Here is a 15059-nt window from a genome sequence, read left to right as displayed (position 1 = left end):
ACCATACAACACCAATGAAGCCACCTGAAATATACATGTAAGAATTGCAGTGTTAGGCTGGGCATGGTGGCATAAGCCTTCAATCCCAACACTGGGGAGGCAGAGTCCAGCCTGGTCTACAAAGTGAGCTCTAGCCCAAGTGACCCTCTCCCGCTGTTTTGTGGTGGGTCCCCACAGCACTACCAAGGACTGTAAAGGACAGGTGGTCCAAGGTCTCTGGGGTCTCCTAAGCTGTCACACTATTTTCATCTCATCCACACCAGAGAACTGGAACTGGGGCTGTTAGGAAACTCAGGTGATTTTCAGTCTAGCTACACTGACCATGTTGGAACAAGGCAGATTGGGGGTTTGTGGGGAAAGGTATTTTCTGTAAGAGTCTCCCCATCTCCTCGAAGTACTTCCTGAAAGGTGCAGGGACCTTCCGTCAGACCCCACCTCCTAAACTGTTACAAGTGGGGTCCCCAAACCACTGAGCTTCAGGCAAGTGATCCAGTGAGAGGATGGGGATGGGGGCGGTGGTGAGCCACACTGCACATCCTGAGAGAAGAGCTGGGGGGTGGGGGCTGCGTGTAGCTCACTCTTCTGTTTTCCTTTCTCTCTCCTCCCCTCCCACATCAGAACACAAGTCTATGCTACCCTTCAGAGCTCCTCAAAGTGCTTGTTTGCAATAAGGTAAGTGCTGCTTTGAGCCAGCACATAAATCAACCCATGGCTTTCTTCATCAAGAACGGTCTTGCAACCAAACAAAACCTGTGCCAGCAGAACGGAGCACTGCTCAGTGATAAAGTTGATTTACATTCTGGAGCAGGCTCCTTATCTCTGCAGTAAACCGGCCTCCCGAGGCAGCCCACTTTGTCCTGACTTCCTACCCACTCTGTGGCTTATGGGTAAAGTTTATGTTCTGCTTCCTTCTGGCTGTGGGCTTTGGGCTTTGGGCTTTGGCGTTTGATGTTCAAAGCCAGCTTTTCAAATTTATAAAAGCTTTCTCTCTCTGGCGCTTTGTCTTCTGAGACTATTGTTTCAGCTGTGAGTCGGAACAACCCTGTTCAATTCGGTTGACTCCTTTGTTCCAACCTGGGTCTGTCCTTGTCCTGAGAAGAGGTATTATTCTGAAAAAAAAAATTATTACTGAGCGAGTGGTGGGAAAGATGATGATTCTACCTCTGCTCTGTTTAGCTTTTAACTGTATTCCCTGGGTCTCTGCTAAGAACAATGTGCGGAGTTTAGTGTAGGGATTTATTTTACAAATGAGACTTCATCCCCTCCACAGCATACACCACCACCAAGTGCCAGATTAGTCTGCCATGTATTAAAAAACGTATAATGACCGGAACAAATGCAATGCTGAATATACCTTTTAAAACAGCAACAGTGCGACTGGAGAGGTGGCTCAGTGGTTAAGAAAGATTACTGGCTGCTCTTGCCAAGGACCCAAGCTCAGTTCCTAGAACCCACACTGGGCAGCTCATAACTGCCTGTAACTCCAATTCCAAGGGATCCAGTACCCTCTTCTGGCCTTGGTAGGCATCAGTGTCTGACTATCTGTCTGCATCTCTTTCTTTCTCTGTCTCTCTCTGTCTCATTGTCTTTCTCTGTCTCACTGTCTTTCTGTCTTTGTCTCTTTCACACACAGTGCACATATATGTATTCATGCAAATAAAACACTCAGACACATAATTTAAAAATAGAAAAAAGCAATAGAAACAAATATATTCCCTTGTATTTTATAATACTTGTATCTATGTGTGTGTGTGTACAGGTACGTGTGTGTGTATGTATGTATATGTGTGTGTGTGTATGTATGTATATGTGTGTGTATGTATAGGGCTAGTGAACAGCAGGGAGCCCAAATGTACATCCTCAGAGCAGAACAAAGTGCTTGTTTGCAGTAAGGTAAGTGCTGCTTTGAGCCAGCACATAAATCAACACATGGCTTTCTTCATCAAGAATATTTTGCAACCAAACAAAACCTGGCCCAGGTTTTGTGTGTATAGGTTGTGTGTGTAGAAGTGTGTATGTATATACAGGTGTGTGTGTGTGTGTGTGTGTGTGTACAGGTGCATGTGTGTGCGTGCAGGTGTGAGTGGGTGTGGGTGTGTATGTGTATATGTGCAGATGCCTGTGTGTGCACATGCAAGGGTAGGCTAGAAAACAACTTTGGATATGTTTTCTCCTCGGCTGCTAGCCACCTATTTTCTGAACCACGATGTTTTTTGAGGACTCAACTCCATCCGTGACTGCTAGGCTGGCTGTCTAGTAAGCCCCAGGGATCTTCCACCTCCACTGCCCTGACATTACTAGCACAGGCTACCATGCCCAGCTTTGTACATGGGTACTAGACATGGGACTTAGGTCCTCAGGCTGTGTAGCAAGCTCTGTACGGACTCGGCAATCTCTGCAATCATTTGTATATTTTTAGAATCTTAATTTTATTATTTTTAGTAATCTTAATTTGGTGTGTAGGAGGGGTAGCTGCATGTCCCTGCTGAGTTATAAATCAAGCAACACACCCATCCTGGTGACACTGGCCTCCACTGCTCTTATGATGGCTTGTCTTCTCAGCTGTTTTCTAAAAATCTTTCCTGCGGTATTTTCAATTTTTAAAAGTACAGTGTTCAGGATTGAACCCAGAACCTTATGCATGCTAGAAAAATACTCCTCTACTGAGCTACACCCTCAGGCCTTCTCTCTGCAAAATTTTAATAACTTTAGAAGGCAATCAACCCCTTAACTTGACACACTTTTATTATCAACAACACTCCTAAGACCCTCTCCCTTCATCCCTGGTCTTCTCTTCTACCCAGCCTCAGGTGGCCATATCGCCTCAAGTCTGGGAACTTGTAGACCCTCCCTCACGCCGTGTGTAGACAGCTCTGAGCCGAAGGGAAGTGTGCTTCCAGTTTGCACAATGGAACAGTGCTAGCCTGGCATGCTCTATCTCTTATGAAATTTACATTTATTTTTATTACATTTAGTGTGTATGTGAGAGAGAGCGAGAGAGAGAGAGAGAGAGAGAGAGAGAGAGAGAGAGAGAACCAGTATGCAAGTTAGAGGACAACTTGCACAAGTCAGTTCTCTCCCTCCACCATGGAACCCAAGGATCACACCTAGGTGGCCAGGCTCATTGCGAAGAGCTTGCAGTCACTGGGCCACCTTACTGGCCTGCTCTATGGCTTACTTTGCTCATCCAATGTAATTTTTCAAAAATTATCCCACTGCTGAAGACTTGTTTCCCATCTTGCAGTAAACGGAGGAATCAGAGGTCTTTTGTGCTACATGCAAAGAGGGTGGAATTTAAGCGATCGGGTGCCACAGATCCCTGAATCACGCCAGTTATCAGAATTATGGAAGTGTCACAGCTTTATTGACATATAATGCATCTATTTAAAATGTACAGTTCAGGACCTGGAGAGGTGACTAAGGAGTTTAGAGCACACATTGTGATGGCCACTCGACTTTAATTCCAGCATTTGGGAGGCAGAGGCAGGTGGATCTCTGTGAGTTCAAGGCCAACCTGGTCTTCCAAAGGAATTCTAAGACAGAGCTACAAAATAGAGAGATGCTGTCTCAAACAAAACAAAAGAAACAAAATAACAACAACAAAAGATAGTGTGTCTTGTTCTTCTGGAGGACATAAGTTTGGTTTATAGAGCCCAATTGGGAGGTCTCTAACTTCAGCTCCAGAGGATCTAACATCTTCTGGTCTCCCGGGGATACCTGGACCCACATGACATACACACAGACACAAATGTGTACATATAATACAAAATAAATAGATAAATAACTTGAAATGTATCATTCCGTGTTTTTTTTTAAATACTCCTAAGGTTGTACAACCATCAGCACTAGCTAATTCTAGAACATTCTTATCATCTCAAAAATTCATTAGTAATCCCTACCTCCTAAATCTGGCAACTATTAACCTATTCTCTGATTCTATGAATTTTTCTATTTTAGACATTCACACAAGTGGACTCATATACTATATTGTAGTTATGGCTAGCTTCTTTCATTTAGCAAAATGTGTTCAAGGTTCAGCCCCAGTACAATGTGTGCCAGCATGCCATTTCTTTTACTAGCCAAATAATATTCCACTGTATGGATATACCATATTTTTTGGCATTTACAACAGCATCACTGTTAGTAACTAAACTATACTTGATTTAGAAATTGTATTAATTAGGATAAGTTATGTCTTTAACTTCTAAAAAAGATAAGCATTCTAGCAAAATGAAGGAAAGAAAGGAGAGAAGATATTGGGGGGGGGGAACAATAAATTTCTATACCGTTTCTGTTTTCCAGAAAAACAGAATTCTATGCAAGCCAGAAATATTTTGTAAAACCTTTTTCCTGTGCACACATATAGAGATACACTTTCTTAAGTCTGGAGAACACAGCACTCTGCTAACTTGGTTCAAAGTTTCCAGAGGATAAGGAGAAGAGAAAACAAATGCACACAGCCACCTTGCGCCTTAGTCTGTCTTTCCCTGTGTCTTGACCTCACCCCCACTCTGCTGTTCTGTCCTTCTGTGTGCTCCTGGTGGTCCATCTGGAGGTCAGTCCAGCAGGCGATTCTGGGCAAGCTGTGGGAGAGGTTAGCAGTTATGCTTAATTACAAGGAAATAAGATTTCTCTGGGGCTGCTGTGAGCGGGGGAAGCAGATATGATCAGTCAAAGTGCTCCAAGAGCCTTGGAAGGCAGCCCCTCTGCAAAGACAGGGTTGGCCTTTATTGTTACTGCTGTTAATAAGCCAGATGTTCTCAAAGCATTCCTCCAACCGGTGACAGGGCTTGGGAAATTGCTACCCCTTTATTGGTTGCTGAAACCAAATAAAAATCAAATTAAAGTTTAATTCACCTCATAATTTTCTTCATGGCAGCTCTGGTTGGCAGCCTTGAGGCAGAGCCAACCTCCTCCTCCTCCACAGCATCCATCACCCTCAGCCGAAGCCCCCAGAGGCCAGCTGCTCCTTATACCTCTGCCAGAAGTCCTCTGTGGGTGCAGGCTGCAGCTGCAGAGAGAGTTGAGGCTCTGGCTAAGATGAAAGGACTTTGGGAGCGGCATGGGGGGATGCCAGAAAGTCTTTCCCTCTTCTCCTCTCCTCTGGGGTCTCCATGGTGACCGGGCAGGGGTCCGATAGATATTCTAGTTATGCGACTTGGGCCAATCCTATATCCACCTCCCACAGGGTTCTTGACTCCACATGCAGAGCGGGCTGAAGCCACTCCTGCTATCCAGGCAGCGCCTGTCCTAACAAGGATTCAATCAATATCTCTTGCACTTATGCGAAGATTTTCCTAGTGAGTGAGTGAACAGTAAAGTCACCTTCTAGGCGTTTCCTTTTAACACAATCTTTATTCATTCATTGTCTTCTCTCCTTTTCCCTTCCTTCTTTCCCTTTCTTTGACACAGAAATACCCAAGACTTCCGGGGCAGCACTCCAGCGCTAACATGATTCCACATGTGTTGTGAGTTAGCAGCCTGCTACTGTCTGTGTAAACGCAAGAGCTGGGTTTGGTTTGCCGTTCTGAAATACACCGGTGAAAGTCAGCAGTCTCCTCCTCGAAATCAGACGGAGGGCAAAAGGCAGAAGAAGATCGCGATAAGACCCAGGAGGTAACAGTCATAGGGGTGGAGATCTGCTTCATAAAAAGCCACCGCAGGGGCACCAGAAGGGCACATGTGACCACCAGGCAGGGGTGCGAACCCTTCTTCGCAGTCACCCCGATCACCCACTCATTTTACAGCCCAGGGACTGCAAAACGGACTAGCCCATGCCAAGGAAGACGGGACCGAAGGCTGGAGCGAGCGCCTGCAGGCTGATGGAGTGACTGACTGACAACTTACACTCAAGCAAGAAATCAAATAGAAATGGAGCCAGGAAGTGCTCCACAGAGGACATAACTGAGAGATGCAAGCAAGAATTAGCTCCCTCTCGGTGTGACAGAGTAAACACTAGATCAGTGGTGAGCTGGGGGGCGGGGAGGGGCGACAAGGGGATGGAGGAGACACAACACGTGAGACATTGCCTACCTTCATTACCAACTGTGCCTTTAAAGACACGGGAGGTTTTAATGCGTGTAGCCATGCTGATCTTTGTACTTATGAGTGGAAAACTTTTTTGTTTGCTTGCTTGCTTGTTTTATTCTTCCGTGGGGATCGTAGCCAGGGCTCTGTTCACGCCGACCACGTAGTCTACTACTGAGCTGCGTCTCAGTCTCCCCCTCCCGCGACCCCATAGGAGTTTTTCCTGTAAGGATCTTGAGTCCTGGCATGACATTAAAGAAAAGCAGTACAATTGCGCAGAACCACTTTTACCTCGCCGTATAAAGTGTAGCGTGCTTCCTGAAGCTGCGTCTAATCTAATCGCCTTCTGTTTCCCCTGTCACGGAAGTAGCAGAGCGAAACGCTCTGATTTGAATTCGTGAACTAGTTCATCTTTCTGGCATTCCTGGTGAGTTTTCAGTGTGCTGCTGACAGAGACATGAGTTTTCTAGAGGCCCTTCTGCCTCCCACATCCGCTGCATCTTCCCGAGCTGGCAGCAGACACTGACAGGCCCTGATACCCAGGACTTGAAGAGAGAGGTTTGCTCCACAGGTGGTCCTGGGCACACAGGTCGGCTCCTCCATACTGGACACTGCTCGCTCGCTTTTCTTCTTCTACTCCTTTAACTTCATGGTTTGGTTTGGTTTGTTTCAATTTAGCATTTTCTGGGCAACCAGGCTTACTCCAAGATTGTGCGGAGAAAGACTGGTCGATAAAAATAAAGGGGAGGGGGCCAGTGAGTGAAGAAAAAGGTATGGCTGAGATGGGAGGGGAGAATATGAAGGAAGTGGAGATGCAGCAAGTTTGGGGGTTTTGTTTGTCCATCTTGTTTTTAAAGTGGGATAAGAGGGCCAGTAAGATGGCTCAGTGGGCAAAGGTGACTGCTACCAAGCCTGAAGACCTGAGTGTGATCCCTGGGGACCCATATCGTGAAAGGAGAGAGCCGGCTTCTGAAAGTACTCCTCTGACTTCCATTCACATAAAATACAAAAATATTGATATAATATTTTTTAGAGATGAGATAATAATAATACTGCTTTTCTGGAGTCAGGAGGATTAGGGCACAGGGCCTTTTTGCCCACATTGCCTTCAGTAGCATCTGTCTCTCCTCAGGGACTTCACTTCCTCAGTTCCTCTCCAATGTCACCTCACAACAGGGTTGTCTACCTGTGTAAAAGCCACTGCCTTCTCTTGTCCTCTAATTGTTTAAACTGTTCTATTTATCTTTACAGCGATTGTTAGAACCCATTACATCCCACACTTACTGGTTTGTTTGTCTGTTTATTTGTTTGCCTTCCCTCAAAGGAATCTCAACATACCTGGCCCTGGGACTTTCCCTGCTATATCCAAGCATCTCACACAATGCCTGGCTTATAGAAAGGTTTGAGTGGATGAATTAATGAACAAATGGGTTCTACACTGGCACAGGCAGGAATGGGGATAAGAGAAACGTGTGCCCCAGCCCTTAGGTATCAGACCATTGGAATGCAGAGTCTTGACATGTCTCCGAGAGCCCCAGGCTGGGAGAAGGGAAAGGATGAAGTCCTGCGGCAGCAGGAGAGACTTGTCTTCTAGGAAGAGATCTCAGTCCGGCATCTTCCTGGACCACCTTGCAAGGGAGACTGGAGGAGCTGAGACAAGAGTGGGGGACCACAGCTTGACCAGGTGACCAGGTTACTCATGCCCTATCTCCTCTCCTATGCTTCTGTCAGGATCTCAGAGGGAGGTCTTGGACTTGGAGGTTCCTGGACTCCCTTGTTTTTCTTCCTGATGTGGTTACCTTAAATTAAATCTTCTTTTTCTGTTTTCATATTACAGAGCACTGGCTAAGACCAGCTTGCTGTTTTTCAGGCTTGGCTACAAGCACCCACACCCCTAACCACTGAGTCGTCCTACCAGTCCAGAAAATACATTCTTAAGATCTATCAACACAGAAAGAGTAACAAATGACAAAGGGGTGGTTGTCCTTTTTTTTTTCTTTAAAAAAAACAACAACAAAAAAAAAAACTTTATCCAAATAGCAAAGGAACACATAACAAGAAAGTTCTGGTTTCTATCTATAAGCGCCCAGCAAAACAGTAGCAGAAGGAGATCATGGACTGGATTGGGCTGTGGGTTTCCTTGCAAAAGGAGAAAAATTCCTCACAGGCGGATGGTAACTTCTTCAAACATCTCAATATTTACTTGGGTGTAGGAGCCACATAAGATGACGAAGTGAGTGGCCATAGAAAAATGCCTCGTGTCCTGTCCACTGTCAAAACTACTCTGGAGAAAGGACAAACTTGTAGGGAAATTGGCAAGTGTTCTTGTTAGTTTTAATCACCAGTGCTGTGTGCATTTTGGCTGTCAGAGTCTCATATCCAGCCACAGCTTTCCTAAATCCCACGGCACATTCCATCCTGCCTAGCCCAGGGCCTGGGCCCCATTCTCAGCAGGAGCTCCCTCCCACCAGACTCCTCTTGCTCCTTCGGTTAGAGCCTCAGCAGCGGGGCAGCGTGCTGTCTGTCTTTAATTGGCTGCAAGGAAGAAGGAGGTGGGGGGCTGGGGAAAAGAAAGGTTATGTAGTGTCCAAGTCTGTGCAGCTTGGGGTCCGCTAGGATGGCTGCTCTCCGGAAAGCTTCCAGAAAGTGCAGATTGGGGACTTAGAAGTGGGGCTTTTATAAACTGCACTTCTCCAACCCCCTGAAAGAAGGAGAGAGGGGGAGCTCACAGGCTGCGCTCTCTGAGAAGGCTGGATTTGGGGATGACTAATACAATTACCCCTTTGGAATTTAGCTTAAGAGATGAAAGAACTAGGCCAGAGGTAACAGTTAAAACTCCCACCCATCCTGCCCTTCCCTCTCCTGCTCAAGAGTTAGAAAAGGAACTGGGGATGGGGGGAGGAGGGGAGAGAGGGAAGGGGAAATGGAAATGGAAAGGGCACCTGCACTGCCAGTGGGTCGTCCTCTGATGTGATGTGGCCAGAGAGCATGATGGGGTGTGAGTTTCGATCCCCTGGATGTATACCTACGAGATGGATCGACTGACGCTGGATTGCAAGCATTTGGTTCCAGAGGAAAGCAAAGTCAGTGAATGGCAAGAAGAGAGGTCACTGCCCCTGGCTTGCTCAGGCCTAACAAGACTACTGAGAGAAGCCACCAAAATCTGCCCAAGCAGATGGCCCGTCCCTGGTGTGTCACGGTTTAGACTGTGCTGTGTTTCCTAGATTGTTAGACTCTGCTGTATTTCCGAGGCTGCATCCTCCCAAGGCCATTGGCCATGCACCTCATTAGAAGGCCAAGAGCAATGAATTTCATTCAAGCCTGTCCATCAGCCCATTCTGTGCCCCCTTTAACCTTCCTCAGCTGCATCCAAGAGTCCCTTCCAGGAAAATGACAGCTGGCTAGGGTCATGGAGGAGGCTGACCTGAACAACCCCCCACGCCCCCCAAATGGGACTTTTTCAGATCTTAGAGAGAAACCACCACAACCAAGAGAAGCCAAGGAGATGTAGCAACTAAACACAGCATGCTGGAACAGGGAGGGACCTGGGGCAGCAAAGGCTACGCTGGGAAAACAGGAAACCCAAAGAGATCGTGGGGAGAGTGTGGACTTTTATTAATAAAAATGTATTAGAACTGGGTCATTCATTGTGGCAAATGTAAAATGTCAACTAGAGGGGAAATTGGGCCGGCGTAGGGAAACTCAACAGTGCTTTCAGTTATTTCCTATCAATCTAAAAGATCCTGAAAGAAACCGTTTTAAAAAATGTGAAGTATTAATAGTGTAGATTAAAAAATGAAGACTTTTTTTCTGGGGAGGGCCACATTAAGGATGCTGTCACTGAAAAATGATATAGGTGCCAGCTAGATAGCTCAGTGGGTAGAAGTGTTTGCCACCAAGGCAGACGACCTTCGTCTGATCTCTGGGGCTCACACAAGCTTGCTCATGGTCTGAGTATGTAATCTCCCCACCCCCACCCCACCCCCTTACATATACACGAAGTAAATGTAATGTTTTGAGATTAAATTATATTTTATTTGTAAGAAGCAAGGTTGAGATGCTGTTTCAGTGATAATTTTCATTAATTCACTCACTGAACCATTCAACTGTGGGCGTTTGGTTTGTGTGTGCTTGGACCAGGGTTTTATGCTGAGAGTATGTGGGAGACAAAAGCTGCATCCTACAGGCAGGAAGCAGCTGGTGGCTGATGGCGAGCTGACTCACGAGCCCACAGTTGCCTTTGTTTTGTTTTGTTGTGCCAGGGAATGAAGCTGGGGCCTTGGACATGCTATGTACTAGGTAAACACTTGCTAAGTCACAAACCTATCCCACAAGCCTGACACAGTTACTGGGTGGGGGATGGGAGACATTAAACCCAGAGTGTAGTGATGACACAGAGGAGGAAACACCCTGCTACTGATTAATCAGTGCTGCACTGTGCAGTATCTTAAGTTGACAGTGTAAGGTTGAGAGTATAAACCTTGGAGTGGGACAATACTGATGATAAAAGTAACACAGAAGGGGCGGGGCGGAGCGCAGCCGCGCTAGCTAATTGAGCCTGAAGCAGCCGCGGGGATGGACGTGTTTCTTATGATCCCGCGCAAGACCACCATCTTTAAGAACATTAAGGAAGCTAGAGCACCCTGTTGGAACTGGAGCGCATCTCCTCGAGGGCATCCTCAAGCGGCCGCCAGAGGAGCAGCGACTTTACAAGGACGACCAGCTTCTTGATGATGGAAAAACTCCGAGTGTGGCTTCACTAGTTAGACAGCATGGCCACAGGCGCCAGCCACAGTGGACCTGGCCTTCCGAGCAGATGACACCTTCGAAGCTCCGCGCGTCAAGCCCTTCTCAGCCCTCCAGAGCTTCCAGATGTGATGAAGCCACAGGATTCTGGAGATGGTGCCAATGAGCGAGCTGTGCAGTGAGGGCCCCAGGTCCGCCCCTAGAGACCCATTCCCCCAATTAAAAAAAAAAAATTGGCTGTCTAAAAGAAATAAAAAGGGAACACAGTGCCAAGCTCAGGGTCAATTGGCTTCTAGTAGAATGAAGTCTTGTTGGGGAACAAGGACTACTGCATGCACGTGTGTCCATTGTTCTATCTAGTCTTCCCATACAGTCTAAGGAGCAGACACTGCCATCTTCTGCCGTTTTGGGGGTGAAGGTATGGGGATACTGACACTTTACTCATAGAAACCAGTTAACGTCAGGGCCAGGACAGAACCTAGCTCATCTCCAGAGTCTGTGCCTTGAACTTCTCTGAGTTCTCTGCCCTGAATGCCTCCTGAAGGTTGAGTATGAACCAGCAGGTGAAGTGGTCATAATAAGTCTTATTTGATAGGCTAGACCTCAGCAAATGTCCTTTCGATATAAGTTTGAGGTCAGAACTTGGTAAAATGAATTGATTAAGGGGCCCAGGAAAGGCAGCTCTAGTGCCTACACTACAGATTCTATACTGAACAGAGTTCAGTAGAAACCGTCTCACTGTATTTGGGTGTCTATGACAAAATACCCTAGGCTGGACACTTTCCTTCCACAGTTCTAGAGGCTGTGAGGTCCAAGAAGAGATTGCTGGTAGATCTGCCGTCTGTCGAGGGCTCTCTTTCTTTCTAGCTTTCTTCACATGGTGGAGAGCAGAGAGAAGAGGTGAGCCTTCTTAGATCTCTTCCTAGAAGGGCACGAATCCTTTTCCTGAAGGTTCCACTCTCATGATCCAAGTTCTTCTCAAAGTCCTCATGATACCATCATACCAGGAGTTAGGTTTCAACACATAAATGGGTACAGCACAAATATCTATAGCAGTCCATCTTTGCTTCCTCACCCCAAATTCATATCTTCTTTATGTAGAAAATACACTTTTATATCATCCCAGTGATTTCAGTATCACCTCTATAGTCTTATGTCTCATCTAAATATCATTTTAATCAGGCATATGGATAATATTTGTGATGCAATTCATTCTGAGAGACAAAATTCTTCTCTAACTGTGAACATGTCAAATCAAAGAAGTTGGTGTTTCTCAAACACCAGTGGTTGAATGGGTTGGCAAGACTTTATCACTCTGAAGGGGTCAACCCTAAATATTAAAAAAAAAAAAAAAAAAAAAAAAAAAGCTGATTAGTCCTAAGAAATTCAGACATGCCAGGCAAATCCTATGAAATTTTGGTTTTGGTTTGGTTTTCAAGACATGGTTTCTCTATGCAGCCTTGGCTGTCCTGGAACTCACTCTGTAGACCAGGCTGGCCTTGAACTCAGAGATCCATCCACCTGCCTTGGCCTCTTGAGTGCTGAGCACTGGAATTAAAAGGTGTGTGCCACCAAAGCCCAACAGATCCTGTGAAATGCAAATCCTATGAAAAGTTAAGGCTCTGGAAACATCCTCTTCTGCTGGGTGATCAGCTCCCCCAGCCCAGGAGTAGCTCCTGGCTCTCAGGACTGAGCTGTCCCATGATGCTGTTGCAGGTTCCTGCTCTGTAGAGTCTAGAGTGTGGGGATAGGCTTCCTTCCCTTGCCTTTAAGAACAAGACACTTACAGCCTTCCTTTGTTCCATCCACTTTGGCTGTTTCTTTTGGTGCCTGCAGGCAGTTCCTTTGCTGTAACCCCACCTCTCTCTCTGACTTCTGATGAGGTGCAAATGTTTCACATTTATGCCAGTCTTTCCAGGAAATGGCTAGCCTGACTATTCTTCTGTTCTCTTCCCAGTACTTTCCCATTTGTGTGTGTGCTCCGGACAGGCTGAGAATTATTTCACATCTGATCTCTTAATTCCTTTTGCTTAACAATTCTGTGCTCGGGTCACTTGCTTGCCCCTGCATTTTACCATAGGCACTGAGAAGGAGCTAAGCACCACTCCAGCCCTACACTTAGCTGTCTACTCAGCTAAACGCCCAGCTGCTTCCTTTGCAATCTCTACCTTCCACTAAACACCAGAATGTGAACAAAATTCAGCCAAGTTCTTTGCCACCTTGTGCCCGGGATGTTCTTTCTTCCACTGTCCCAACAGCAGGCATCGTTCCTTGGAGACATCTGAATGGGGACAAGGCTCCACCACATGTGCTTTTGGAGGCTACTCTTTATATAGAAACCATAGCAAACCTGAGACAAACCGGGATATAGTCATAGAACAGTCTGAATGAGAAGGAACAAGAACCTAAACCTCCCAGCGGCAAAGGGGAGAGAAGGGCAGATCAGAGATACCCTGGGGAGTTCCTGAGGCCTGGTTACTGATAGGGCCAGGGGGTCTAGGTGATTATTAGAGCTTTGTGGGTAAAAAGGATCGTCATCCAAATACACTAAGCAAGAGTGATTCATAATTACTCTAGCTGGAAAAACAAGGACAGAGGTGCAGCCATAAAACAGGCATTCCATAAAAGTTGTTTGGGAATGAAATCCATTCTATGGAGAAGGTGCAGCAGTTGGTCATCAGTCTTGTCTTCCATGGCTCTGTATAGCTGGCTACTTAGAACGTCTCTTCTCACAGTTGTTCCCCCTTAGATTTTGTGATCTTATGACATATGTGACTTTCCATCTCTATGCCATTATTCCTGTGTGCACCTTAACTTCCACTTCTTCCTTACTACTAAGTAAGGAAGTAAGACTACTAAGTAAGTCTTTCTGAATCAATATTTTGGCTTTTGAAAGGGGAGTCTCAACCAGTTAACATGTTGTCCATTGTTCCTGTGAGGCAACATTCTCAGTGGATCCATTGCAGATTGTCTGGTTCAGTTATAGTCAAGGATGCTAAGGGGACAGGTATCTGTTCAGGACCCCGAGACCCAAGTTTTTAACACCAAAGAGATTTATTTGCCCCCGAGGGACAGAGGTCAGAGAATAAAAAAACAAAGATGGGATATAGAAGGAGATGGAGAAAGGGAACAAGGGATAGGGTTACTTGTCCTGGAGGGGGACAAAGGACTGCCTCTGGATAGAGAGGAGACAGATGTGACCCATAGGAAAATGGTAGTCTATAATGGCACAGGGGAAACCCTGTGTTATGACGAGGTGTTTAATTTTAACTGGCCATGTTAATTAGGTAAGCTAAAAGGGATTGTGATTGCTGGACTTCAGTACTTTGATAGCTGGACCTCCGTAGTCAACCTCAGGAGGAGGAAGTGGCCAAATAAGGGAATAGATTTCAGTGCCTAGCTTTAGGCATATCATCTAATGGTTTTTAGGAAGGCAGAGAGAATGGGGAGAAGGGCAAGGCCTGCCAGAGCCATGCTTGCCAAGTTAGGGCTGGCTCGAGTCACTTCAGAGGCAAAGTCACATGTACATAAGATAAACCCTTTCTAACCTGGGCGATTCTGAGAGAGGTGTCAGCAAAAGGAAATGACTGGCAGAGGATAAGAAGCTAAATGGAGGCATTTTAGGCCCATGGAAGTGGATGTAATAGGAAGACCAACTCAGAGGAAACTGGAGTTCATGTCTGGCATTCAAGAGGTGTCAGCTGTGGGTGGGAGAATGCACAGAAAAGCATCAGAATGGCCATGGTACCTCTGAAGATGAGAAGGCTGAGATGAAATTGCTCTGATTCCTTGTCCTTTTCCACAGAGGGACAGAGATTTCTTCCCCAAATTGGCCAAGGATTCATCATATTAGCAGGTAATGGCTCACATTTCTCTATATATACTATTACAGCAATACTCCCTGTTCTTTCTAAGGCACAGGACTCTGTCTGGTAGTGTCCACTGATTGACCTGAGACAAATACGGTGTGATGCTCATAGACACAACTCCCTGTTGATCCCTCAATGACAAACTGACAACACAGGTAGTATTCTAGGGTATTGTCCTGAGAGATTATGTAAGCAATGGATTCCAATCTGAAAAAACAAACCACTACACGTTTGCAAATGAGTTTGGGCTCTTTTTCGTTCCCCTTCTTCCAGCTGGTCCCTCTCCTAAGAGTATATAATTAGCAGTAAAGCCAATACGATCCCCACCCCCAGCTAATCCATAAGCTGTTTGGCAGCATATTGTATGCCTGATAGCAGTCCTTGAGCAACGCCCACTCACAGTTTGGAAGGCACCTT

At 46.1% G+C, this 15059-nt stretch overlaps 2 long non-coding RNA genes and 1 pseudogene across 9 annotated transcripts, besides 1 other annotated feature; 2 read left to right on the top strand and 1 right to left on the bottom strand.

The window, feature by feature from the left end:
- Nucleotides 3343–5011, bottom strand: Gm39693. The gene is made up of 2 exons (XR_865707.2): nucleotides 4858–5011; nucleotides 3343–4583 (listed from the first exon to the last, which is right to left on the bottom strand). It is a non-coding gene; the product is annotated as a predicted gene, 39693 (long non-coding RNA).
- Nucleotides 3415–6816: an enhancer, noted in NCBI's record as "VISTA enhancer mm757". NCBI's record gives its function as "enhancer in: neural tube[10/12] | hindbrain (rhombencephalon)[10/12] | midbrain (mesencephalon)[10/12] | limb[10/12]" and the evidence as "EXISTENCE:transgenic organism evidence [ECO:0001131][PMID:17130149]".
- Gm33224 lies at nucleotides 5202–8842 on the top strand. 8 transcript variants are annotated; one of them, XR_003948770.1, is made up of 4 exons: nucleotides 5202–5300; nucleotides 5413–6454; nucleotides 7509–7711; nucleotides 7865–8842. It is a non-coding gene; the product is annotated as a predicted gene, 33224 (long non-coding RNA). The 8 variants fall into 8 exon arrangements; XR_003948768.1 differs by having other exon boundaries at nucleotides 5413–6616; nucleotides 7352–7711; XR_373679.4 differs by having other exon boundaries at nucleotides 7352–8842.
- Gm7626 (predicted gene 7626) lies at nucleotides 10582–11017 on the top strand (annotated as a pseudogene).

The sequence above is a fragment of the Mus musculus genome, chromosome 1 (genome assembly GCF_000001635.26).
Source record: "Mus musculus strain C57BL/6J chromosome 1, GRCm38.p6 C57BL/6J".
NCBI lineage: Eukaryota > Metazoa > Chordata > Mammalia > Rodentia > Muridae > Mus > Mus musculus.
This window is presented reverse-complemented; position numbering and strand designations above follow the sequence as displayed.